General features: G+C 49.8%; 1 long non-coding RNA gene across 2 annotated transcripts in view; it reads left to right on the top strand.

The window, feature by feature from the left end:
* Positions 1–27,717, top strand: part of LOC144811720 (uncharacterized) — a 285,596-nt gene that overhangs the window by 65,096 nt on the left and 192,783 nt on the right. The window contains exon 3 of one of the 2 annotated variants that reach the window (XR_013606908.1): positions 2,857–3,033. The exons of the other annotated variant lie outside the window; for it this stretch is intronic. This is a non-coding gene — a long non-coding RNA (uncharacterized LOC144811720). Of the gene's footprint in view, positions 1–2,856; positions 3,034–27,717 lie in introns of those variants that run through there. 2 annotated transcript variants of the gene reach the window in all.

The following is a 27,717-nucleotide window of genomic DNA, read 5'->3' as shown; positions in this document are numbered from 1 at the left end:
CCACACAGGTCAATGATAAATGTCCGCACCCCCATTGAACAAAAGACTCTATTTTAGTGTGTCTACACCCGCCCTCGTTCCGCTCTCAATAATAAATCAACTTTCACATGCGATCAATCCCAATAAGAAATAAGGAGAAACCAGGCATGCCAATGTTCAGCAGATCCAACATAACTGCGCCAGCATTAGTCCACTTCATCCAGGCCCGACGCCCCAGCCGTGTCGCCCAGTGCCGAGGTCTGGTCTTACGAATATGTTTTGTGAACTTCAATGCGACTTTGCATCCGTGAAGAAGTGTGCCTGCTCCTCATGCGTTATTTTCAATTTGGCCGGGTATAGCATGGTATAGGGCACCGAAGCAGCCCGTAACAATTTTTTCACTGGCCCAAACTCGCTCCTTGCCTTCTGAACCACCGGGGTGTAATCTGGGGGGAAAAAGGCAGCGTGTCTCCCTTATAATCAACTGGGGCCTTCGCTCTAGCCTCTCTCAGGATAGCGTCTCTATCAGCATAATTTAAAAGACGTGCAATTATCGGGCGAGGTGGCGCATCAGGTTTAGGTCTGGGTCCCAGTGAGCTATGCGCCCGCTCCACAATCATTACTGTGGACAGTACTGAGCCAAAGAGATCACGCAGCAAGCCATCTATAAATGTCTCCATTTTGGAAATAGCAGAAGACTATGGCAGACCAATAATGCGAAGATTATTACGCCTCGAGCGAGCTTCCAAATCCTCATTCTTTGCACGTATGACTTCCAGTATCTTCTCCATCTGTAGGATTTGAGTCCACGATTCAGCTTGTGAATCATGTGTATCAGATAGTCGATTTTCTAAAACGTCTAATCTATGTTCGTGCTTGTCAACTTTCTTCTTTACTATATCCAGCCCATTCGCCAGCGCATCTATTTTACTGTATATTGATTTCATGCCAGCCCGTAATTCCAGCAGTATGGTTCTGGTATCATCTTCTGCGCCCTCCACCAGCCCCGATGCACTTTGCTGCTCAGCTTGTTCACCCATGGCGTCAGTGGCGCGCGTGCTGTGCTTATTGTCAAATTGCAGTTTGGCTTGTTTAGGGTCTAACTTTCCCATTCTGGAGATGGGAGCTGCCGATCGCTGCAAATTACCCAGCTGCACCACCTCGCACACGCTCAGCCCCAGCTGCCTCCGCCCCTGTGATGTCCGTCAGTGTCAACCCTCCACAACACCCTTGCAGCTGGTACACTCCAGGGGGGCCGCCCCACCGTCCGGATCCAAATATTATCAGCAGCAGGTCAGTCAAACCAGTAAGGGTATCACAGCTAAGGGCAGATCACAGATGATATCCAGGTTCAATCAGCCCTACTTTCACTATAGCGTTGTTTTAGCACAGTCTCCGGCGCAGCCAGTCCTTTCCAGCAAGCGTAAATCCCCACTCCGTGCGCAGGAGGCTCATAGGACACAGGTAGACCCACAGCACACCCAGAGCGGCGCCATAACCATCCCCCCAGTAGCTGACAGGCCCCCGCAGTGCTCTAACACCGCCAACCCGATTAAACCAGGTCAGCTGGGACACCAGAGCCCCCCGGGCAGCCCTCCCCCACCACCGAGCAGTAGGTCTGCACACACCCAGGGCGCTTCGTAAGAAGCACCGCGGCCCTACGCCCCCGGTAACCAGACAGCTCAAACCCCACCAGGCACCACTCTGCCGTAGCACTCGGGTAAGGCCGCACCGCCCTATCAACCCTAGGCCCAGTGTGCACTTGCGCCCCACTCACTGCGTTACACTGCAGCCGCCGCCAGTTCCGCACTCCTCGGCTGTCCCGTCTGCTCCTCCACCACCAATTCCACTCAGTGCATCACGGCAGCCTCGGGTCCTCAAGAAGGCCTCGCTCTCGTCACCTCTATGCCACAAGGCGCCGATCCGCCAGCCGCAGTCACTGTGAGTGCTCTGTGCCACAGCAATCCAGGTCCCTCAGTCCCGGCCGATGTCAGCAGTCGCCACCGCCACAGTGACCGCGGGCAGAACACACAGATGTCCCCAGTCCGCCACACACCACACTCGCTCCTTCGGCGTGGTACACCACACCAATTAAGAGGCAGCCATTCCGCCTCACGCCGAAGCCACGCCCCCCTCTTCTATTGAAACATTTGCATTATGGCTTTTTTAAACATATTTTGAAGTTGCCCTAGGAACTCTACAGTATGTATTGCCCTGCCTAGGTGAACTTCACATTAGCGGCAGGGGGCCTCTGATCTTTACAATATTCTGGTCGGATGACATTTTTGGGTAAATATTTAGGTGGAATACCCTCCTGGTGATCTGGTGCACCCTCTCATTAGTTGTGGTATCTGATTTAGTCCATGAGAAGTCCAAGGGTGCCCCTGTCTTGGTACACATATGGAGAAAGCAAGATCTAGGAGTTAACCATGGTGTATCTGTAACAGTGAGCATCCAGTTGCATGTTCTGTCTATAGCAGCAAGCAGGCAGTCCATCAGAATCATAGCATTTTGGAATGTCTGCTGATGACTAGGATTTTTGTTTTAGAATGTTGAATAAGGCCAAATCTGTTGCATTTGTAAGTACTTGTTTCTTTATATAATTTCAAAATGAATAGCTAGATACTGACAGATACTATAGCCTTACAATTGCATTTAATCTGTTTAACTATGTTATACTATTCTTAACTTATTTGTCCTCATATATTTAGCAATAGCCTCTGGATTGCTTTGTGACCCAACTACCATGCTAGCTTTGCTATCTGCAGTGAGCCTGCTGTGTCTTCCCAAAACTCTGCATCTCCACCTGCCCCTTTTCGTTCTGTATTCACCCACAAGACTCGGAGGCTCTTCTTCTTTTTTTTTTTTTTTTTTTAGTCGAGTCTGCGAGTGCATGAGCTAGGGCTCGCACCTGAAACTGTACACCAGTTACAAAGTTGTGCCGGAAGCCAAAGTTGACCGTAAGTGGAGGTCGGCCACGGAATTGGTGCTCTCTGCCTAATTTGGAGTGAGGTATAATTTGAAAGTTGCTAATGGTGCCTAATAAAAATATACTTTTGGACTACATAGTGCTCCGCACATTTATGATCACATTTATTCGAGAAGCGGGAGCATCGAGATGTCCGGAGTGTCGGCCGAGGAGGTGCGGGCGGCCCTGCTGCTGGCCAGCGTGGGGCGAGAGGATCTATTGCAGCCAGGTGTGTTGGGCCAGTCCTGGGTGGGCTGTACAAGGGCCACACGCGCGGCCTCGGCGGCGGTCCTGGCCTGCCAGGACGACGCCCCAGCAGTGCAGGGGCCGGAAGCTGGGCGAGGGGGGGGGGGCGGAGCACCAAGGGACTCAGCGCGGGCGGGAAACGCAAGAGCCTGCCCCCGCGAGTCTTCCCCCCCCCCCCCCCGCTCCAGTGTATGCCGGGGGCTTCTGGGGCTGTGTCAAAGGGGGGTGAGCTCCCCCCACACGGCCGGAGACTGTTCAGGGAGGTTTTGATGGGGCAGATGAGGGTGAGCCCTGTGACTTGTCGGCTGAGGGCGATGGGGGTGCATCTGGGCCTGTGGGGTTGGGCCTAGGTCATGGGGGAGGGGCCCTGGTGGGGACGCAGGATGAGGGACAGGTTCCTGTGGAGGGTGCAGCAGTTGTGGATGGGGGGCAATGGGATGCTGCCCCCATAGATTTGTCCACTAGCTCGAGGGCCAACACTCCTGCCCCGGCGGGGTGGGGAACAGCCGTGGACGTGGAGGACCGAGGGGGAGCAAGTTTTGTCTTGGCACCGAGTGGGGGTGGGGGTGGGGTTGGCCCCTGGGACACATGCAGGGAGGTTTCTTGCCACCAGGCAGGGGTTTCCGGGGTTACGGCCCGCCCCCACCCCTCACGGTTTGGGGGGGCCATGTCCTGGGAAGACAGGGCGCGGGAGGAGCGGCTCCTGGCGCAGATTCAGGAGGCTAGGTGGGCTGAGCAGACGATGGCCCGGGTGGGTGCTGTTTGGGGGCCTGAGGTTGAGGGCCCACCCACCCCGACCTCTGAGGAAGAACGGGAGGTGGAATTGGAGGAAGCGATGAGGCATGCAGAGCGCAGGCAAGCGGTAGTGGCAGGGTCCAAGGGCAAGATTCAGGGTGCAGGGACGGCCGGGACGGCTTTGAGGCCCGATGGTGCTGGGGCCCTCTCAGGCTAGTGCGACCTGAAGGGTGGGTGGGGATCCAAGCCGGTGGCTGTCGGCAGAGCCCGGGGGTGCCTAGCGGGGCACAAGACGGCCCTGAGACGCAGGCCTGAAGCAGTAGGGAAGTTCGCGGCATCTGTCCCTCCACCGAGGGCTCGGGCACGGGCGGCGCGGGGGTCGAATGTGTCACGTAAGGCGGTTGGTGTGCAGAAAGGTGTGAAGAGAGTGGTGAGGGATGTGTCGTGCGCCTGTGGACGTGGAGCCACAGGCTCACGATGAGAGTGAGGAGCTTGAGGAGGGGGAGGTGCGGGATGACGCAGCCGGCCCGCGGGGCGCAGTGGATGACAGCGACATTGGTGTTTTGCAGCCCCCAACGACGACGGCGGGCAAGGACAAGGCGGTGGCGGCGAAGACTTCGACCCCCAGAGGACGGCCCCGGGAGCGGTTCCCCACGGTCACAGGTGAGGGATCCTGGTGGGTGGCTTGGGATGATGACTCAAAAGGGGGAAGGGAGAGGACTTGTAGGTCAGTGGGTGTGGGGGACGGGTCGATACAGGAACCGGAGACGCCAACGGGCGGTCCACCTGTGGGGGGTAAGAAGGTGGACGGTAAGTCGTGGCTACGGCCGAGGTGCAGACGGACAAAGTTGATGGTAAGGAGGAGAAAGGGGTGAAGCTGCCAAAGAAACTCCCCTATATGGGTTTGGCGATGCCCTTGGGGTCACATCTTTCTGAAAGGGTCAAAGCACGGATTTGGAAACACGAATTTGTGGATGTGTTTAAGTTACTGCATAGGGAGGTTCAGGCCAAGGAGGGATCAAAGGAAGAGGAATGGGAGCTGACGAGGCGGCCCTGGGTGCCAGTGACAATGGAGAACTAGACTTCGGCGTTCTTGATTTATGCCAGTATTTATTGCGAGAGGTATTTGGACCGGGCTATCGCTCTTTTTAAGTACATGGACATCATTCGCAAGGCCCAGATGCAGTTTGGGGGTTTTGCCTGGTTGAGTTATGACGAGGAATTCAGGGCAAGAGTTAGTGCGGATCCGTAGAAGTGTTGGGGGGAGGTAGACCAGGAACTCTGGGTGCAGTGGATGGCGTCCACGCACTCTACTGCATCCACACACGGCCAGCGGTTTGCCGGTGCCGTATCGGTCCTTTCTGCCGCGTCCCGCCCACAGCGGGGCAGGGGGAAGTGCGGTGCCTAATAGCCTCATCTCTGGTCAAACCACCAAAGCAGGGGGATATTCGACGGGGGCCTGTTGGATCTACAACCGGGGGTACTGCTCGAGATACCCCTGTAAATTTAAACACGAGTGCTCCAAGTGCGGCGGGAAACACGCCCTCACTCAGTGCCTTAAACTTGTCACCCCCTCAGAGAAATGGCGGAACGCCAAAGGGCGGGGCCACCCTGGACTGAAGGGCGCGTACAGCGGTTAGGGTTGAGGCGATGGCCCCGTGGCTCTCGTGTTACCGGATCAGGAGGCGGCGGCGCGACTTTTCTGGGGTTTCACAGAGGGCTTTAGGGTAGGTTATCAAGGCCCCAGAGTGCGTCGGTGGGCGGACAATTTGCGGTCAGTGAAGGAACTGCCAGGAGTGGTGGCCCACAAGTTGTGGAAGGAGGTTGAGGAAGGAAGGGTAGCCGGCCCGTTTACTGATTGGCCTTTGGAAGATTTGATCATTTCTCCACTGGGGGTGGTACCGAAGAAGGAGGAAGGGGAGTTTCGGATGCTCCACCATCTCTCGTGGCCGGAGGGCCAGTCAGTGAATGACTTTATAGCAGAGGAGGATTCGAGGGTGCTCTATGCTTCCGTGGATGACGCGATCCGTTTGGTGAGGGTGTGCGGGACGGGGGGCTGAATTGGCGAAATGTGACATCAGGTCGGCTTTCCGTCTGCTGCCTATACACCCGGCGGATTTCTCGCTTCTGGGAATGCAGTTTGGAGGGGCCATCTACGTGGACAAGGTTTTGCCCATGGGGTGCGCCATCTCTTGTGCCTTGTTTGAACTATTTAGTACTTTTCTGCAATAGGCAATGGTGAGACTTAGTGGGTGCCGTGAGGTCACTCACTATTTGGATGATTTCCTCTTCCTGGGGAGGGCGGATTCTGGTGATTGCGGCAGGGCCCTATCGCGGTTCCAGGAGATGGCTTTCCATTTCGGTGTTCCTTTGGCGCCAGAGAAAACTGCTGGTCCCAGCTGTTGCCTGACGTTTCTGGGAATTGAGTTGGACTCTGTACAGTGGCTGGCGCGCCTTCCGGGGGCCAAGGTGGCTGAAATTCTGTCATGTCTACGGTGGGCGATCAGAGAGAAACGAATCCCTTTGAGAGCGGTGCAGAAACTGTTGGGTTTCCTGAAATTTGCGCATAGAGTGGTAAGAGCAGGGCGGACGTTCTGTAGGCGGCTCGGCATGGCCATGTTGGGGGCGATGCTTCCACACCACAGAGTCAGGATTTCGATGGGGGTGCGGGCTGATTTGAGGACCTGGATTACCTATCTGTCTGATTTCAACGGAGTGTCCCTGGATTTTGATGAAGATAGGGTGGTTTGGCAATGTCAAATTTTCTCTGATGCAGCTGGGTCAGCGGGGTTTGGCATCTTCTGGGATGGGAGGTGGTGCGCAGAGAGTTGGCCTGTTCACTGGTGAAACAGGGGAGGAGCATTGCTTTCCTGGAATTCTTTCCGTTGCAGGTGGCGCTGGAGATTTGGGGGAGTGAATTTCAGAACAGATCAGTGCTCTTCCACGTCGACAACATGACGGTGGTGGAACTGGTGAACCGCCAGAGAGCCAGGGACCTCAGAATGCTACATTTGTTGCGGAGATTCATGCTGGCTTGCTTGCGGCTGAATGTGGTGTTTAGGGCTAAGCATGTCCCTGGGGCGAATAATGACATTGCGGATGCTTTGTCTCGATCGCAGTGGCAGCGGTTCCGGCACCTGGCACCGGGAGCGGATATGTGCAAGACCGAGCTGCCGGACGGCATCTGGGCCTTGGGGGAGTGAGGATGATTGGCCTGGTAGAGCGTTCAGTTGCTGAGACCACAAGGAAGACGTATCGGCTGGCATGGTCAGAGTTTGGTGCTTTCATGGGGTGGAATCCGGAGTCAAGTCTGTGTGACCGGTCAGAGCTGGAACAGGGCGTTAAGCGTTTTGTGCTGTGCTGTATCGATAAGGGGTTGACTGCGGCTACGATATCTGGGAAGCTGGCAGGGATCTCCTTATATTGTACTTTGTTTCTGGGGTTTGATCCGACGAAAGATGTGATTGTGAGCAGGATGCTCCGAGGCTGGGGTAGGGAATGCAAGGGGAGGTGGGTAGACTGCGTGAGGCAGTTACGTTTGAGCTGTTGGTTGGGGTGTTGCCGGAATGTTGCTATGATCTTTTTGAAACGAGGATTTTCGGTTTGTGTATGGTATGGATGTTTTTTAGTGCGTTTCGAGTGTCTGAATTGTTGGGTACGCGGACGTCAGCTGGCAGGGTGTTTGAGGAAATTCATGTGGATGGTGGGCGCCTAAGGATTTGGTTGGGGTGCTCGAAGACTGATCAGATGGGTAGGGGTAAGTGGGTGTGGCTGAATGAGGCAGATAGTGGGATGGTATGCCCGGTGGCCGAGTGGCGGGCTTTCCTGGGGCGGCGAGGGTGATGCGGGGTGAAATCTTCGGTCATGCATCGGGGGCACGAGTGACTGCTGGCCAGTTGTTGGCGGTGTTGCGCATGGCTTTGCGGAGGCTGGGTTTGGATCCTTCTGGTTTCGGGACCCACTCCTTTCGTATTGGGGCTGCGCATCGGCAGCCTGCTTGGGGTGGTCCTGGGACAGGATTAGGAGGATTGGAAGATGGAAGTCACGCTGTTGCGAGTGATATGTGAGGAAGTAAGGCGGTCGCAGGTAGTCGGTTGGCTGGGACGTGGGTTTGTGTTTTGGTGCTAACATATTTTTCTTTCGTAGGTTGCGTGGGTGGACCAGACTCTAGGACGGTGACCTGGATTGTGGGGCACTCCTTCGTGCACTGGGCATCAAGATACGTGGAACAGCAGGTGTACCGCCGTAACCTGGGACTGAAAGCAGAATTCCACGAGGTACACTAGTGGGGAAAAGGTGGCATGCGATGGGGGGCACTACTGCCCTGGCTCGCTAAAATGGTCCCGCAAAAAGGATGCCCGGACCTGTTGATTATTCATCTGGGAAACAACGATCTGGTGCAGCTGTCAGGTTTGGCGCTTGTGCAGCTGATCCAGAGGGACCTGGAGGTATTGAAGTCAAGGCTTGCAGGGACTTGCATTGCCTGGACAGAGTTGGTGCTCAGGAAAGTATGGAGGGGGGCACGGAATCACTGGGCAATTGAGAACGCCCGGAGGAAACTCAACAGGGCAATGAGACTTTATTGCAGTGACAAAGACATTAAGGTGATCTCGCACGGAGGCATTCGACTGGAGGAGCCGTTAGTTTTCAGGGACGACGGAGTGCACCTGTCTCATTTGGGGAATGCGCATTACATAATGGAGATGAGAGATGTGGTGAGCAAGTTGTGGAACGAGGCGATATGGTGTTGCAGGGAGTGAGTGCGGTTGGGGGTGCTGGTTGTGTGGAACGGAGGACCCGTGGGGGGGGGTGGGGCAGGGAACCGCCCTACAGGGGGTTCCCTGGTTGGTGCTACTTTGAAGGGAGAGGGGGGGTCAAGAGTGGGCACTCCCATCCCTTGGGGGGGGGGGGGGGGTTTGAGTGGCAGATAGAGGCATGACTGGAAGGTCACAGGATCTGGCAGGATGACAGGTGATTAATGGATATGAATGAGGACGATATGGGGCTTGGAGTGGTTCAGAGGATGTAGAATGGGTGAAGTGTGTGTTAAGAGAAGTGTTCTGAGGGTTTTGAAGTTATTTATTGTTGATGTTTACTGTTTGTAAGATTACGCAGCCTGGTCTAATAAGTTGACTTTTACGCTTAACACTGCGTGGTCTGTTTTTTTCGTGATGCCGGGCCCCAGGGGAAGCAAAGTCGCATACTAGTCTTCCCCCGGGGTCATTTGCGCAGGGGATAGGACAGGCAGGGGAAGGGGAGGAGTTAGGTGGGGGGGGGTATAAGGCACAGGGGAGGAAGGGGACTTCCTCTTCCTGTTGCCTGGCACCATCGGGAGGGTTTAGCGAAGCCACCCACCCGCCCTACAGTTGGGGTGTGTTTGTGGGTTGGTTTCTGTGGCGTGCCAGTTTAGGCCAGAGCTGCGTTAGGTGGTACTTTGAAGGGAGAGGGGGGTCAAGAGCGGGCACTCCCATCCCTGGGGGGGGGGGGAGTTTGAATCGCAGATAGAGGCATGACTGGAAGGTTACAGGATCTGGCAGGATGACAGGTGATTGATGGATATGAATGAGGACGGTATGGGGCATGGAGTGGTTCAGAGGATGTAGAGTGGGTGAAGTGTGTGTTAAGAGATGTGTTCTGAGGGTTTTGAAGTTATTTATTGTTGATGTTTACTGTTTGTAAGATTACGCAGCCTGGTCTAATAAATGGCATTTTACGCTTAACACTGCGTGGTCTGTTTATTGCGTGATGGGCCCTGCTTGAAAACAACTACTCGTTTCTCGCAAGGGTGTCATTGCTAATATTTTTTATGTTTTCCCTGTCTTCATTAATTGATTTTGCTCACAAAAAGTTTTACTCCTAGTCATTGAAATATCACACACAATTACACTGAAATTAGGAAAATGTCACACGTGGCAATCGGAAACCTTCGCAGTTATGAAACACCTATCAAACCATTCAAAATGTGAAAGGCATGAGCTTAAAAATAGAAGCTGCCTTTAAGGCTGTGCAACTTAATGCATCGGCGGAGCTGTGGGGTGGGGGCCTTGAAACCATGTGTCCCGCCGTTCAGTGACTGACTACACCTCTAACTGATGTTTTATGCTGTGAGCGGACATCCGATAATATTTATACGTGATTTTCTCATAACAAGCCTTTAAACATTGAGCTCTCCATAGAGCAGCTTACTATAGCACGGGCAGTAGTCTTCATATAGCTAAATCTGTACAGAGAGATAAGGCATTCATTTTATCCTAGTAAGTTCTAAATAGGGCTCGCTATTTCTGGTATATATTTTTTTTATTTCCGTTCAAGTCTGTATTTTACTATATTCGTTTTGTCATCAAATAAATTAAGTTGCATCGAGTATCTTTTTATATTTACTGATTAATGTTTACTCTGATTTAGATGAGGTTTAGATTTTAGCACTATATGAAGCCAGATATAACAAAAACTCTATGAAAAAAATATAATTGTGGTAAGAATACGTGCACATCTGCAGTCGTTTCTTAAAGCCACATATGCTTTCAATCGGCTCAGATGTGCTATTGACCTAACAGTGGTGAATTACAGACTGTGGGGATGTCCTGTAGCTGGAACCCCCAAAGATAAAATATCAAAGCATCCGGTTGTTCAAAATGCAACAGCCAGAGCAATGCTTAATGTACCTAAATGTACTCGTGTATTACAAGCCGTAAGGAAACATCAGAGACTGCCAGTGGCCTTTCATGTGAAATTTAAAACACCTTTGCTCACACATAAAGCAGCAATTGGGAATGCCTAGATTTACCTGGCCACAACATTTTTAGGTAGAGCCTGGGCAGCGCATGCGCTGCTGTGAGGCATGCTGTACTGGGGTATGGACTTGAAGTTCTGCCCACTTTCCGCCCATCTTATCAATTGGCTCCTGTTTTTGTCCTTTCTAAATGGTTGCTTCCGATTCCTTAACAGGCTGGTTAGTCCCTCCTTAGTACTCGTCCACATTTGTCACCACCCATCAGGACTGAAACTTTACAGTGTCCTCACTGTTCAGCTTCCATTAGCCCTTCGGGAGAACTCTTTGTTCAATTTATCTAAAGAGCATTGGTGGAGCACCAGCTTTAGTAATGGTGGTCGCTTTTTTTTTTTTTTTGCAGCGCGCTGTACGCTCTTTCACTTTTACTATGGGGTGACAAGCAGTGCCATATCATTAGCTTTTTAACACTCTCCCTCCCCACTTCATTTCATACACTGCACCCCGCCACGCTTTATCACACAGCATGGCCGGCTGGGGGACGCTTTCACTTTATTTCGGCCCCTCTTTCTTTTTTGCATACACTGCGCCCCTGTCACACTTTATCCCACAGCTTAGCCGGGTGCTTTCACTTTGTCAATGATTTAAATGCTTTTGCAGATGCATATAGCACGGTGCGCTCCATCTTAAAGCATGGCCGGGCGTCTTTTTTTTTTTTTTTTTTTTTTTTAATTGGTCCCACGCCATACACAGCAGGCATTGGAGGCTTGAAGGGGAAAGCGGGCAAGTACATTGGTCCGCTCTAGCGTGTTGCTCTCCTCCCTCGCGCTGCCCATACTCTATCCCTGCAGCTGCTAGCATTCCAACAAACTGACCAGCTGCAGCCCTTGTTTTATTTTAATTGGGCCTGCTCCGTAGATAACAGGCATGGGAAGTCGCCTGACACCATCTGGTGTACTTCGTGAAATGTTAGACGGCCTCCTTACTGTTGCCAGCACTGCTTGAAGACCTGTCCATGAGGAGGAAGTGGGTGAACTGCGCATGCCATTTCTGTTGTGTGTAAAACGAATACGACGGACAAGCAACTTATTTTTCTATTTATTCACTTTTATAACAATGGCGGCACACCGCACTGCAAGCCCCTATTACTACAAGAGTAACAAAAGTTGTTTGTACGCTGTGTTACTTTTACACACAACAGAAATGGATCTCTTCATAGCGCAGCTATTAAACTAGCATTCTCCCACTTGGAAACCTTCTTTTAACCCCTTGAGTGCTCATGACGAGGTCAGCTCGTCATGACGAGGTCAGCTCGTCATGAGCTACGGCGCTCTGGTGCTCATGACTAGCTGAGCTCGTCATGACCGCGCCTGTTCCGTGGAACGCTCGCATGCTGGGCTGATTCCCCTGCAGTGCTGAGCATTCCATTGGAACGGTTGTGGCCATAACGAGCTCAGCTAGTCATGAGCATCGGAGGGCCGTAGCTCATGACGAGCTGACCTCGTCATGAGCACCGGGGCGCTGTATGCGCCCCACCCCGCCCCCCAGCACAGTGGGGGAAACTGCCCCGCACGGAGGGGGTTAAATCGATATCCCCACACACATCATGCATATAGCATTAATTGGCAGGTAGAACTTCAAATGCTGACCACTTGCACACATAATTAATTGTACTTGTTAAGCCCATCCCCTGCTGACTCACCAAAGATAGGTTGCATGTCTAAAACGCCGTTGGTGCACCCCCCTGTTGCTTGGGTGTGTTCCCCCACTGCCCACCAATTTCAATCTTCAAACCCGACCTTCCTGCTGGTAAGCATCCGGTGATTTGCTTGTTTTTCTTGGCACATTTAGGAATTTCCCCACATCATGATAAAGGTGACAGCATAAATAGTTGCAATTAAAATAGGTGTTATCACATAATTTACAAGTATTCTAACCAGGGCTTTAAGTGGAATGAAAAAACTTGGGGGGGGAGGGGGTCTCTCCAAGGGACGTGTTCGATGTAATTATGGATTTCGCTTAAAACAAATAAGCTAAAAATCTGTGCTTACCATAGCGTGCCACTCGCCTGGTATATTGCGGCTTCTGTCATTGCACTGGATGGCCACTTTAACATACAGTAATTGGCACTAAGCTTGAATGTTATGTGTATTATTGAATATGGTAGTTGATATTGGTGGTATGTGGGATTAATTGTTTTGATCTTTCGTTGGCGGATGGTTTTAGCATTGTACAAAAAGATTCCTACTTTGAATTACTCTTCTGGAAGAAAAACAGATGTCCATGGTGGTCTGTTTTTACAATGTTGCTTACCACAATAAGTCATCTATGACTGTGAGCAAATAAATGCACCAGTTTGACAGTAAATACTATGTTTAAATCCGAAACAAAAACAACAAGCATTGGCAAAGGCGATAGCTCTGACCATCGCAAGAGCAATTGATTTTGTCAATGTGCTTTAGCCATGTTATACAGCAACACAGCTGCTATTCAGCATGGCTAAAAGTTCGAGAAAGTCATTTGCAATGCAATAGGTTTTGCATTTGCAAGAGTTTACTGCTTGTCATTTACAATGCAGATAGCTCAAATTCGTACTTTCTACTTGTAGTTCTTGCTTAGGAGAAGCACGGCTGGCTGTAAAAGAGATGCAGTTACTGCCAGCCTTGTTTCTGGTAAGCAAGGACTATAAGTACAAACTGCTTGTTTATGCACTGCTTACAGGTTTTTAAAACCCATAAATAATAGGCATTTTCATTTACAGTGCCAATATCTCAAACTCTAGCAAATGCAAGACCTATTGCATTGCAAATGCTTGTTTTACAGGCAGGACATTAACATCACCTGACAAAAACTTACTGTACAGCCAAAAAAGTGTGAGATCTATAGATAGAGGGTATTTCCATTGATTGCATGCTGGGCCTCGAACATGCTTTCAGAGAATCTGAGAAGGCCTGATGATCAACTGTTCAGTAAATTAATCAAGACCTTGTTGCTTTAGGGTATGGAGCCCTGTCATGCAGAGCGTGGTTTTCAAATATGCCGCTTGGCCTGTCTTTTGTTGTGCACGGCGCAGCTCCCCTAAAACAAACTATAAGCATGAGCGCGGCGCTTGTGAAACAGGCACCACCCGGGTTATATCTATTACCTGTAGCTCAAAGACACGATGCGCTGCTGGCAGTCACATTCCTGCGTGTGTGGATCGGCAATGGCAAATATAATCACTCCACTGTAAATAAACAATTATAGTAAAAAACATTGCCACTAACTTTTTGAATAAGGACTGCAAGTCATCATGTACTTCTGAACCCACAGTGAGTATCGGAGGCTTCTCGGGGGTGATCAGTGTGTAGTTTAAGGGGTGGCAGGTATGTATGCTGGAAAAAGTTAGTTAAATGCCCGTAAAGGTGCAGAGCAGCTCATAACAAAGTTGTAATGTCTATTTGAATAGGACGAGCTAAACCTAAGCAAACTATACGTATTTCTTTTAGCAATGTGTTAAGCTCCAGCTAGCAGAGATCTGTGTGTAACCTTCTGATCACTGGTTCCGCTCATGCCAAATTTAGCCTGTCATCAATATGAGGTTGATTAATTGTCAGCACCACTTTAGTACCACAGCATCAGCACAGCACCACATCAGTGCAGCACCAGTCAGTGTCACTCATCACCACTACAGCAGCACCACATCAGCCACAGCACTACCCCAGCATCACTTAGCCCCAGCGCAGCACCACATCAGCATCAGCACAGCACCACATCAGCAACACGTGGCTACCAACACAGTACTACCTCAGCACTACCTCAGCACCACCACAGCATCACTCAGCACCATCAGAGCATCACAGGAGCATAACCAAAGCATCACTTAGCACCACCTCAGCATTACTGAACAACGCCTCAGTATCACACCATCACCTCCGCACAAGCATACCACCACCTTAGCAATACATCAGTTTAACTAAGCATGACCTTAGCATCGGTGCAGCACCACCTCCGCACCAACTGAGCATCACCTCACTACTAGTACAGCACTACCTCAGCATCGGTGCCCCACCACCACCTCTGCATCACTTAGTGTCAGCACAGCATCACTCAGCAGTACCTCATCACCAGCTCAGAATCTCATCGGCATCTCTCAACACCACCACAGCACCACCTTCACGTCAGTGCACCACCACCAGCGAAGCACCAACTCCGCATCAGCGCTGCCCCACCTCAGCATCTGCGCAGCACCAGTGCAGCATCACTTCAGCACCAGTGCAGCATCACCTCAGCACCAGCACAGCACCACCAAAGCATCACTCAGCACTACCTTAGCACAAGCACACCACCACCTTAGCACCATGTCAGTATAACTAAGTATCACCTGAGTATTAACACAGCATCACCTTAGCACCAGGACAGACAAACTAGAAGACATTCTATATGTTAATTCCTTTTTTTTTAGGGACGTTCAGTTCGACGTAATGTCTACTTGGTTATATATAAGATAACAAAAATGCATATAACACTTTAATATAACTTTTCAACATGCTGTACAGCACAGCAGCCACACTGCTCTGCAACATAGCTTAAGGGCATTGGCAAAGTCAATAGCTCTGGCAAAACCTTTTATAAGATCCTAAAGGGGAAACCTATTGGCTATGCCAATGCTTGTTGATCATGCTTTTCAGACAGTGTTTCAGGTGTGTGGGAGCCGTACTCTCTTCCTAGGAGTTGCTCCTTTCTGGTTCAACCCCATTTACACGTTCCTTTAATTTAGAAAGCACTCTCTCCCACCCTTGTATGATACTCCACAGAAGTTCTCTGAAAACTCCTTTCAAGTTGGCATGGGCGGAATTTGCGTAATCGCGCTACCCAAAGCTCCGCGAAATGGTAAAATAATCTCCACGTGCACACAGACCTCCGCGTTCGCGATGCTTTTTTCCCTGTTTGTGAAAGCTGTTTGCGCGCTCGGGGGGAAATAGCTCGCGAACACACATTTTGAAAGCGCGAACTAGCAAAAAATTCTGAGAAGCTGCAGATTGCGGAATTTTTGGCAATTCTGCTTTCTCCACGGAATGCGGAATTACCCAAATTCCGCGAGCGTAACGGAATTTACCGCCCAGGCCTACTTTCAAGTAAACTTGTATGACTGGGAATAGAGCTCATCCGGTTGATTTCTCCCTTTCTTTTTGTTAAGATATCAGAAATATTTTGATGGCTTTTCTCCCAAACATCTTTAGTCTCGAAGCAATTGTTACGTGTAAAAAAAAAAACTTTTAGTGAAATAATCTCCGCACCACCCCACTCACCACTTTTTCAAGTGTCAGTGGGTGGCTAAAATCTGGCAAGAACACAAACCGATTCACCGGAAAGGAGGTTACTAAAGGTGCAGTCCTGCATGTCATGCCCACATTTAAAGCCTCTGTATGGAGAACGGCGGGATAAGCAGTTGCGCCCTCATTTGGCTCGATCACATCTGCTCACTGACGCAGGTTGCGCAACAGTTTCTAAGAAATCAGCGTAGAGGAAGAGGGTGGGGTGTTGTACAAAGGCATCTCCTCCTCGCTTCTCATCAAGGCCTCCAATTAGCACCAGATTGCGCCCTTGACCGCAAGGGCTATTAATGAACAGCACTCTCTCTGCAAAATTATAATTCTGTAGCCAGGGGAGAGGATGTGGTGGAATGGCCGGAGCTGTTGACTTTGGAACCGGGCGACCAGGTTCCACTCTTGACGCATCAGCTCAACATCCTGTGATTCTGGGCTTATCACTTAATCTCACGTTCCTAAAAAAATAAAAATATGAATGTGACCTTGAACTCATGTAAAGCACTGCAATGCCCTTGAGCCTAGTTCACGCTATATAAACAATGTTAACAAAAAGTAATGGCCAAAGCCCGAAGGTCTCATCTGTGCAAGATCTATACGCATTGTCTATGTTTTTTAAGCTATGTTGTACAGCATAGCTAAAAGTACAAAAAAAGTGTTTTGACGCAAATGTAGTGATTTTTTTTTTTTTACTTTAAAAAATGCTGCACAGCTCTACTATTTGGGTTTTTAATGTTTTCCTTGCCATGTTGTACAGCTGCCTAGCTGCTGTGCAGCATGGGTGAAAGTTTAAAAGAATTTTAAAAAAATGAAGTGGCTGGTGCTACTTTTATACTTTTAACTGTGCAATGAACCCGCTGCGCTACTGTACAAAATGGCTAATAAAAAACACTGACTAAGCCAAATAGATCTGGTATAGGTGGACCTTTTGGCTTTGCCACTGTTTGTTTGTGTAAGATTTTATTTGTGAGTGTTTAAAAACCTTTTCATTACCATCATAATACGTTTACGAGGACCACTTGGTTCATGTAAACTGCATATAAAACACCACATCTAAAATATTAATCTTATTTATTCAGATAGCATAAAATATCAAATTTATAAACAACATGAAGTATGTTTTTTACACTTTATATAAAAATGAACTATCATGGGGGTGTGACCTGGCGAGGTGGCCTCTTAAATGCATTTCTGTGGAACTCTGTCAAACACCGCGCAGACGGATGGAACATAGCACACATATGGTTACAAGGGTCAAAGACATTAAAGGCTAAGGTGGAGCAGATGCAAGCTAAAACTAATGAAGGGACTAGCTATGATGGGGCTCTAGAGCTGAAGACCGGAGTAGAGGGGGCTGCACAATGAGAGCTAGACATGGCAGAAGACTTGTGATCAGTGGGTGTCCCTTTCCCCCACAACAAGGAGAGCTGGAGTGTGTCTGATGCCAGTCGTTGCAATGAGGTGGGTTCTGGGAGGCATCAAGTGACCTACGGGGATCTGCTGTAGGCAGAGCAGCATGGCTGAGAGCAGGAACCCCTGGGTGAAACTTGAAGATCAAATGGGAGGCAGCCTCCACAGTGGGAGTTCTGCGACAGCAGACTTTTGAGGAAACTTTGTAATGGGTGGCTGTGTTCTACCCCCCACCCCCACCGTCATCCCCACCAAGAGGATAGATTAAGTGCAGCTGAAGCGAGTCGTTGTGGTAAGTTATATACTTGTACATTATTCACCTCGACTCTTCTGGTGGTAGTTTGTGATTCGTCTCTCTTCTGATTACTTTTTGGGTTAAGGTTTGAGTCACACTCAAAGGCCCTATTTAAAATGAGATAGATTATTAGCCCGCGCACCACCAATTTTTAATCAGGTGTTTGTGTTAATTTTGAATTTCAAAAATAAGTTTTAACGTTTTTAGGTTGCTCCCGGGGTGACGTTTCCGTCCTGTGAACGTCCACTGAATCAGTACTGTTGAGTGCTTCCAATCACTTGGTTGCAGGTCCCTTATTTGGGGCGCTCCTGTGGTGATCAAATAAAGCTTCAAATATTTGCTTTAACATGAATTTTATTCATTCATTATCATAATTTTACTTTTTTGTCATTGTTTCATTCATTTGTGTTCTTCTTCAAATTATCATATATTTCTCCATTTCATATGTACAATGAATTTTCAAATCACAGCATATTATTCCAATGCATTTCGAGCGTTTTGCGCTCTTCGTCAGGGAATATGATCTAACAAGAATAATGTGACATTATTTAAACATAGAACTACGACCAGCTTATTCTTTCAATAAGTATTGTTAGGTGGTGTATACATGCATCTAGTGATTTTATGTGCTCTGTAACATGAGCGATTTCGTGCCATGATGTGTGAATAATGTAAAGTACTCACGTATGGAAATCAGGGTGAGAACTATAGATCAAGACAGATCTATATGAAAGAAAATAAAGTCAAGTCAATCCGTGGTGTCCAACCGAGATATGCCGTTGTGAATAAGTATAGCCAATGAATATTATTAATGGTTACCTTGGTCGGTTACCATGAAACCCCTCCACCCGTTTAAACTGAAACATGTACTGCGCTCGGGTTACGAGCTGAGTACTTTCCAAAATAGGTCGTCCTCAGTATGTCTCTATTCTTACCGAAATGGGTAGCAAGGTCTTCTTCCGATGTGTAAAACGGTTTCCTCTTCGCTTCCGGATTGTTACCGTGTGTCAATGCAGCGCGTACTGCGTCTTACGTAGAATGTGCGCCTACCACAAACATGGAAGACTGACTATGGGGTATATATCTGTGTGTGGCGTTCGTGGCCATATTGAATGTGGATTAATGTGACAATAAAGAGCAGTGTTTGTGAAATAAACATTAGCACATTAAATGAAATACACGATTAGATCAAATGTTTGTACACATAAAATGATGCAAAGTTTAGGTGTTGCATTATTTATATTTTTGACGATACCTAACAATGGTTGCATCGATTGCAGACTCATTATAGCAAAATTGGCCTGTGATGCGTTTCATAAATAGCAGGCAAATTCAGTCCGTTCATTGAGGCCATATGGCTTCATGGCTTGTAGATGATAAATCCAAAAGTTTTCCCTGCACGGTAGTTGTTTGTTGTCTATTCCTTCATGTTTATCAATAACTTCCAGGATTAAAAATCTCAATTGCGCAATGTTATGTTTCAGTTCTTCAAAATGTGTGGCCAGAGTCGATTTTGGATTTTTGGTTCTTATGTTGGATTTGTGTTCATTCATTCTTAAACGGATTTTGCGCTCTGTTTTGCCCACGTATATTTTGCCACAGGGGCACTTGAGCATATAAATCACATTAGAGGTTTCACAGGTGGCTGATACATGTAGTTTAATTTCATGTCCCTTCATGGGGTGGTAGTGGGTAGTTACAGGGATAATATTATGGCAGTTTTGAAATTCAAATAGGGCATCGTTCCTGTGTATGTTTGATTGTGAGAGACCTTTTTTTTTTCAAAATCTCTCCTATGTTCCTGTTTCTGGTATATGCGAACAGTGGAGGTTCCACGAACAAATTCTTGAAATCATGTTCCATACTTAACAGTGGCCAATGTTTATTTATTATCTTTTTGAAGGTATTGCTTGATGTTGTAAATTTTGTTAGCACCACCATTCTGGTGTTCACTTTCTTAGTACTAGTGGTTAAGGCTGCTTGACGTGTGATGAGCTTGCTTCCTGCTACTGCCTTTGATACCGTGAGTAGTGGGTATCCTCTCTCTTTAAACCTCTGTGCCATCTCTTCAGTTCTTTGGTCAGCTTTTTGGTCATCTGAAACTATTCTACGTATCCTTAACATTTGCGATTTAGGCAACTGGGTTTTTAATGATTGTTGATGGCTCGTAAAATGTAAAATATTGTTTCTATCTGTTGACTTTCTGAAGATATCAGTTTCCAAACCTCTCTCCGTTTTCGATATTGAAACATCTAGGAATGTGATTTGTGTTTCGGAAATTTCATTAGTGAATTGGATATGTTCATTAAATGTACTCCAAGTCTGAATGGCCAACCTTGCACTCTCTTTGTTTCCTTTCCACAATACAAAAATGTTGTCTATGTACCGCTGGTACAATATTATGTGAGATTTCCACTCCTGGTTTGATAAAATGTGCTCCTCCTCAAATCTCTCCATTACAAGATTCGCGTAAGACGCTGCCATACAATTTCTCATGGATGTGCCGCTTAACTGGAGGAACCACTCCTCCTTCCATTTGAAATAACTGTGGTAAAGCGAAAAATGGACCAGTTCCATGATGAAAATTTGCATTGTGTGTTCAATATCACTGTTTAATAGTGTGTTTTCTATCGCCTCCAATCCCATTTGGTGGGGAATTGATGTATATAAGGACTTTACATCAGCTGTACACAATGTAATCTCTTCTCCTTCTGTCCATGTTATATTCTGTAGTTTCATGATGAAATCCGTGGTGTCCTTTGTGTAAGACTTCATTTTTCTAACACTCAGCTGTAAGTATTTGTCAATGAATTGACCAGTGTGTTCATGAATACTTCCACAGGTTGAAACTATTGGCCTGAAAGGTGGGTCCATGATGTTCTTGTGGACTTTCGGTACCATGTACAATGATGGACTTCTGGGATGTGTTGTCAGTAAAAATGATCTGGTTTTATCCTTAATAGTTTTCATCTCAACTGCCTTATCCAATATTTCCTTTAGGATCACAGCAAATTCTCTGGTGGGGTTATTGTCTAATTTCAGGTATACATTATGATCCATAATGTGTTCCTTTACTTTGTTTTCATAATGGGTTGTGTTTAGTACAACCAGCGCTCCTCCTTTGTCTGCTTTTTGGAATGTTATTTGTGCATTATTTGCAAGTTTTTTGAGTGTCCCAATCTTTTCGTGTGATGTTTTTTTATTGCTTTTTCTGAACTTTGAGTTCAACTCACTCTTGACCAAGTTCTCAAAGAGGTCTAATGTTTGTGGCTTGTTGGTGCCATATAAGTGCTACGATTTCTCACCCATTAACTCATCTTCTTTTTCTTCATTGGTTTTCAAAGGTTGTATGACATTTTCAAAAAAGTTTTCTTAACCGTAATTTCCGCATGAGTTTGAAGAAATCAATATCCAGTTCCAATGGGTTGCTATCTGTGGTGGGTACGTACGATGTTCCTTTCTGTAAGTTTGCTAACTCTTGAGGAGATAGTTCATTTTTTTTTTTTTTATATATTTTTATTGCACAGGACCTTACTGCTGGCGCCCCCCCCATCTCTGCAGCGGTTCACTAATACGTCCCCTCCACCCCTCCCACCCCCCAACTGCTGCTGATGTGGGTGGTAATTGTGTGTCTCTGCGCAAGAGTTCGTTACTAATCGGGTGTGTGCATTCGTGCCTCTAGGCCTCGTGGAACCCCACTCTCTTATCACCCCTACTCTTCATCCTCCGTCATGTAGTCTTTCAAAGCCTGTAGTATCGTCTCCCAGGCCCTCGCCATCTCTGAGCTCTTATCGTTACCCGTCCTGGCAGCCTGTCACATTCTAATCACACTTTCACACCTGGACCATTTCAACAGCTCATTCATCCATCTCCGAACCGTGGGCCCTCCTTGGATTTCCAGTGCCAGGTTATCTCCCTCTGGGCCAAAATGAGTCCCAGGTCAATAAATTTGCTCGTGACTTTCGTTCTGGCCGTGTGAGGGAACCAAAGCAGCAGGCTGGCCGCCATGTCGAACTCCACCTCCCGGTCAGTAACCGCATTCAGAAGCTCTTCCACAGCGGGCCAGTATGTCCCCAACTTCGGGCAACCCCACAATAAATGGTCGAATTCAACCTCAGGCGCTAAGCACCTCGGGCACACCGCATCTTGCGCTCGGAAGTACCGTTTAATCTTCCCCGGGGTCAAATAAGCCCTATGCAGTTCGAAGAAATGCACCTGCTGGAAGCGGGCATTTCTGCAACCCGTCCACGTCCGTTCCAAAATCTGGCCCCAGACCGTGTCTGGTATGGATTTGCCTATGCTTTCCTCCCAGTTTGCCTTCAGCGTAGTTACCGGCTCTAGGCCCTCACGGAGCATCCGGGAGTGGAGGCAGGTCACCGCCTTGATTGTCCCCGCCGCCATCACCACATACTGGCAGACCATGGTTGTGTCCGGTTCCGCAAACCCTCCTTTCCAGTGCTTTTGCATCGCCGCAACCACTGCTGCATGCAAGAGGTAGCTCCCATCCGGGAGATCAAATTGGTCTTGCAATATCCTAAAGGGGGCCAGCTTCCCATCAAGATATAAATCCCCCACCATCTGTAAGCCCAGCTCTTCCCATTCCAGCAATGGGGACCAGTCACCCCCGTGCGGCAGCGCCATCGACATCCCCAAAGGGATCTCCGGTGCGTATGGTCGTGCTGCCTTCGCCCTTTTCAAGCTCCTGTGCCAGCATAATCGAAGGGTTCTCTCCTCCGTAGTCAGACCTCTCAATTCCAGTTTCTGTTGCATAACAATGTACGATAAGATGTGCCGCTGGATACCGGTCCCCCGTGTATGGTCTGGGCCTCTAAACTCTTTAGAAATGCTTTGCGTTAATACTTGTAACTGAGCCGCTAGGTAATATAGTTCAAAATCGGGGACCGCCATCCCTCCTTCAAGTTTGGGTCGCGTCAGAATATCCAATGCAACCCTATGCCTTCCAAGCCCCCAGAGGAAATCGATAATCATCGTCCTCAATTCTTTGAAGATCCGCTGGGGAATCCATATCGGGAGGGTGCGGAAGTAATAGAGCAACCTTGGCAGTGCCACCATCTTCAGCAGTGCTACCCGGCCTAGCACCGATAGAGGGAGGGAGGCCCAGAAAGACATACATCCCCTGAGAGCCCTTATACAGCGCCCTATATTGCCTTCCAGCAGGTTCGTGGCATCATGGTAAATGCGAACTCCCAGGTAGGTAAAGCACGTACCCTCCCAGACCACATCCACCGTAAGAGGGGGATATGGCGTGTCCGCCCGCAATGGATAAACACAAGTCTTATTCCAGTTTACATTAAGACCTGACAGCCTACCAAAGCTTGATAACAACTCCACAGCCCCCTCCAGAGCCCCTTCCGTGTCTGCCAGGTACAATAACAGATCATCTGCGTACAGTGAGATATGATGGGTGTCTCTACCGTGCTCAATCCCACTGTACCATGTCCCTGCTCTTGCCTGCACCGCCAGTGGCTCCATTGCTAAAGCAAACAGGGGAGAGAGCGAGCAACCCTGCCTCGTCCCTCTATGCACCGGGTAATCGGAGGATATGACAGACCCCAATCGCACCCTGGCAGTAGCAGAGAAGTAGAGAACCCTCGTCCATCGCCCAAAGCCGTCGCCTAGGCCGAACTTCTCTAGCACCCTGTCGAGGTATAGCCATTCAAGGCTATCGAAAGCTTTCTCGATGTCTACCGATAGGACTGCTGGCCTTTGAGCCGAAGTCCATGCACCGTCTAATAGGCGGACCAGGCGACGAATGTTTATGGAGGTGTTCCTGGTAGGTATAAACCCGGCCTGGTCCCCGTGTATTAACATGGTCATGTGCTGCAGCAATCTTGTGGCCAAAATACGACTCAGAATCTTATAATCCACCGTCAGCATAGACAGGGGTCTATACGACGTCACATCCGAGGCCTCCCTACCAGGTTTCAGCAGCGGTATCACCAGGGCTTCCCTCATCGACTGGGGCAGACGCCCGAGCGACAAGGCATCAGAGTACACCGCCAGTAGCCTGGGCGCCAGAGTATCGATAAATTTCACATAAAATTCAATCGGTAAGCCATCTACCCCCGGTGTCTTATTTTTGGCCATCTGCTTGATGGCCACCCGAATCTCCGACATTGTTATTGGGCCACCCAAGGCCTTTGCGGTTTCATCTTCCAGCCGTGGGAGATGAACAGTCTCCAGGCAGTCGCCTATCGCAGGGCCTGTCACCCCCAGCCGACTCGCATACAGACTCGTATAATACGACTGGAAGGGCCGTAAAACTGCAGTCTGAGAATAGACCACTACCCCCGTCTCCGCCTTAATGCTCATAACCGGGCTACCTCTAGGCTCTTGAGTAGCAAGTTTAGCAAGCAGTGTGCCCACCTTATCCCTTTCCGCATGCACCTTGGTGATATAAAGCTTGTAATCGTAGCACCGCAGACGCTCTGTCTCTGTTGCAACCATTTCCCTCGCCTCAATCAGTCTCTCCTGCAAGCCAGGCCGCTCAGGGCTACGCTGCTCCAGATCTCTCAAAACACATTCCGCCTTCTCCAGGTCAGCCAGAACCGTCGTCCTTTCATTCGAAAATCTGCCCATACAGACACCTCTCACCACCACCTTCATCGCATCCCATTCTATCGACCTTGTGGCCGCCGTCCCTTCATTCTCAGCAAAGTAGCTCTCGATACCCTGGAGGACCTTATCACTGAACACCGGGTCCTCTAACGTGTCAGGCCGTAGCCTCCACGTCGGGACCGCTGACCTCACCTTCTGCCACTTAACCGTCAACAGTAAGGGATTATGGTCTGAAATGGTTCTGGTTAGGTACTCCGTGTGGGTTATCATGGCAGCCAAGGGGCCACTACAGAGGACGGAATCTATCCTAACATGTAATGCATGCAGTGCCTAAAAGAAAGAATAGTCCCTAAAGTCCGGATGTTGCTCCCTCCATACATCAATAAGGCCCCACCTTTCTTGCCAGTCTTGTCTGTGTGAGGCTAACCTACGCACTGGAGAGTCGACCAATGGTGGATGCGACCTATCCAATAAGACATCAGTGATCGAGTTAAAGTCGCCTCCCAGTATTATGGGGCCTGCCAGAAAGTGTGCTAGCGAGCCCGTCAACCCATCAAAAAATCGAGCCTGGTCAGTGTTTGGGGCATATACACTACACAAGACCACGTCACGGCCATATAGCCTCCCTTCCACGGCCACAAACCGATCCTCCGGGTCCAACAGCTGGTTCATGGCCGGGAATGGGATCCCCGCTCTCACCCATATCCGCACCTCCCTGGCAAACGCAGAGTACGTGGTACCAAACACCTGACCATGCCACCTCTTCTGCAGCGCAGTGCATTCCTGCTTAGTTAAATGGGTTTCTTGTAACAGTGCAATTTGGATGCCTCGCCTCACCAGATGGGCGTGCACCTTGTATCTCCTTGACATTGTTCGGAGTCCACGGACATTCCATGTGAGGCACTTCAAATCAGGTAACGTCCCCATTGCAGCCATCACCCAACCACCTCCACAGTGTCAATCGGCCACCCACATCATCGCAGTAAAACCCCCCACTCAAAACACCCCAAAAAATAAAAAAACTCCCCAAACCCCACTCCCCAGAACAGGACCCAACAACATGTCATCAGCCCCCATCCAAACTCGTAACACAACACACAGTTCACTACTCTGTAGTCGTCACTACAGAAGGCCTTAAGGGCAACGGGAGGGTGAATCAGAGCCAACCGGGGGCAGGCAAGGTCCCCGCCCGAGCCCTTGATCCCATACGACACTGCAACGCAATACCTGCTAGTGTGCAGAGCACCAGGGCATCCTGCTCCAACAGGAGTAGCTGTTATAGTCCCCGCTCAGAGTGTCATTCGTTGAATAGTCCATCTGCCGTCTGTGGGGTGACCGCCGGTCCGCCAGAACTATCCACTTCCGAAACTTCTCCTCCAGACTTTCCTCCGTCCTCACCAGAGTCTGAGCCCACCGATAGTCTGTCAGGTTGTGAGCCCGTAATGGATGCCGTCGCGGCCAACGCCCCTTTCCTGTCCGCCGCCATCTGGTCGTCCTGCAGCGCCCTCTTGAGTTTATTCCGGTTGCGGATGCGTTTCGACTTTCGCATCTGGACCGGTTTCTGTCTCTCCCGTTCACCTTTACCTCTGCGATCTGTACCGGCACGATACAACTCAAGCCATGACCATGCTTCGTCAGGGGTCTGAAAAAATTGGGTCTTTCCGTCCATAATCACTCGTAGTCTGGCCGGAAAAAGCAAGGAATATTGTATGCCCTCATCCCTCAGTTCTTTTTTTCACGGACAGGTAGGAGGCCCTGCGCTTCTGGATCTCTTGTGTGTAATCAGGAAAAACCGTGACTGAGCTGTTGTCCACCTGAAAGGGGCCCACCGAGCGTGCCCTCTGTATCAGTAGGTCCCGGTCCTTGAAATGCAGTAACCTGAACACCATTGGCCTGGGGGGGTGGCCCTGCATCGGCTGCGGGCCGGGACCCTGTGCGCCCGCTCCAGGGAGAAGAAGGGGGACAGACCCTCCGGGGCCACGGCCGTTTTAAACCAGTTCTCCATGTAGGCCACTGCGTCATCCCCCTCAACTTTTTCCGGAAGGCCCACCACCCTCACGTTATTCCTCCTATTGCGGCTTTCGGAGTCTTCTGCACGTTTCTCCAGCATCGCCAAGCGACCGAGGATATCAGACAGTTTGTGTTCTGTGGTCACCACCGCTGGTTTGAGCTCCTGGAGTAGTAACTCATTGTCTTTCACTCTGTCAGTAAGTTTAGCATGGTCCGCTCTCAAGAGACCCAGTCCTGTGGCGACCTGTGCTATATCCTGATGCAGGGACTCCTTGGTCGCGTATATTGCCTCTAGTATCCCATCCAGCCGCATATTCAGCCTCCGCTCCTGTGCCGAGCCTTCCGGGTCAGTATGGGTCCCGCTATCCACGTCCGGTACATTCGCCTGGCTCAGTGTCATGCCACCACCTTCAGCGGCCATCTTGTGCCCCGTGAGCGCCATTACCGGTTCGCCTCTAGGGGACGGTCCGGCCCTCACCCCCTTCCGCTGAGCAAGGGTGGCCCCCCGATCTTTCTCGTAGCCCAATAGGCTCAACGGTCTCCCCAAGAAATGACTTCCAATCTCAGGTGCCAAGTCGTCCGCAGCTCGTGGGTGCACTCCCGTGCCCAAAATGGCCGCACACTCACCACCACATCCTGCTCCGGGCAGGCAGCGTTCACACCCAACACGACTCCAGCAAGCACCTGGGGCTTCTCCCTACACAGTCTCTCGTTGCCCCCAGTGTGGGTGTACCATGTCCTCAGGCAGAGGTTTTTTTTTTTTTTTGCAGAGTTTTATATAGCGCGAACTAGAACCGAACCGAATAAGTTATCAGAGCGCTTTACATAGCACCAGTTACGTTACATGAGGACACACTTTCATTTTAGGCACGGGGAGATTAAGTGATTTGCCCAGAATCACAGGGTTTTTTTTTTTGCCGTCGTTACCGAGACTCGAACCAAGTTCCCCAGGTCCGAGGTCGAGCGCCTTAGCCGTTAGGCCAACCCCTCTCCCCAATTGAGGAAGGCCCAATCCAAAGATACGGAGATGCCAATTGCGTGCTCCAGGACATGCAGGGAAAAGTTATGCGGGGCCGGGCGCGCAGTCTGCCGGGGGTTGTTGCTCCTTAGTGGCCGGCGCTCCGTGTCCCAGCGTCAACTTCGCCTCTCCCAGCTACCACCCACGTGACCATGCGGTGTCAGCGCGCCGCTGCCAGTGGAGAACCTCCAACTGCCCCGGCCAATCTATGGAGCCCGTCCGGGTCCACTCCTCATGCAGCCCAGCGATCGCCTCCGTGGGCCGTCGCCTCGTTCAGGGAGCGGCGTCTAGCCGGGGCACCCGTTCGGAGCGGCCAATCAAGCACGGGATCGGGTGCAGGATCCACCAGTCCGCAGTCACGACCCGTCTCCGGTATGCTCCCTCTCTCCGGATCCCCACTGTGCGTCGCCGCCAGGCTCTTAGCGGCCGCAGGTCACA

This window comes from Lissotriton helveticus, chromosome 1_1 (genome assembly GCF_964261635.1).
Source record: "Lissotriton helveticus chromosome 1_1, aLisHel1.1, whole genome shotgun sequence".
In the NCBI taxonomy this organism is placed as follows: domain Eukaryota; kingdom Metazoa; phylum Chordata; class Amphibia; order Caudata; family Salamandridae; genus Lissotriton; species Lissotriton helveticus.
Note: the sequence above shows the minus strand (reverse complement) of the source record. Positions and strands in the feature narration are given on the sequence as shown.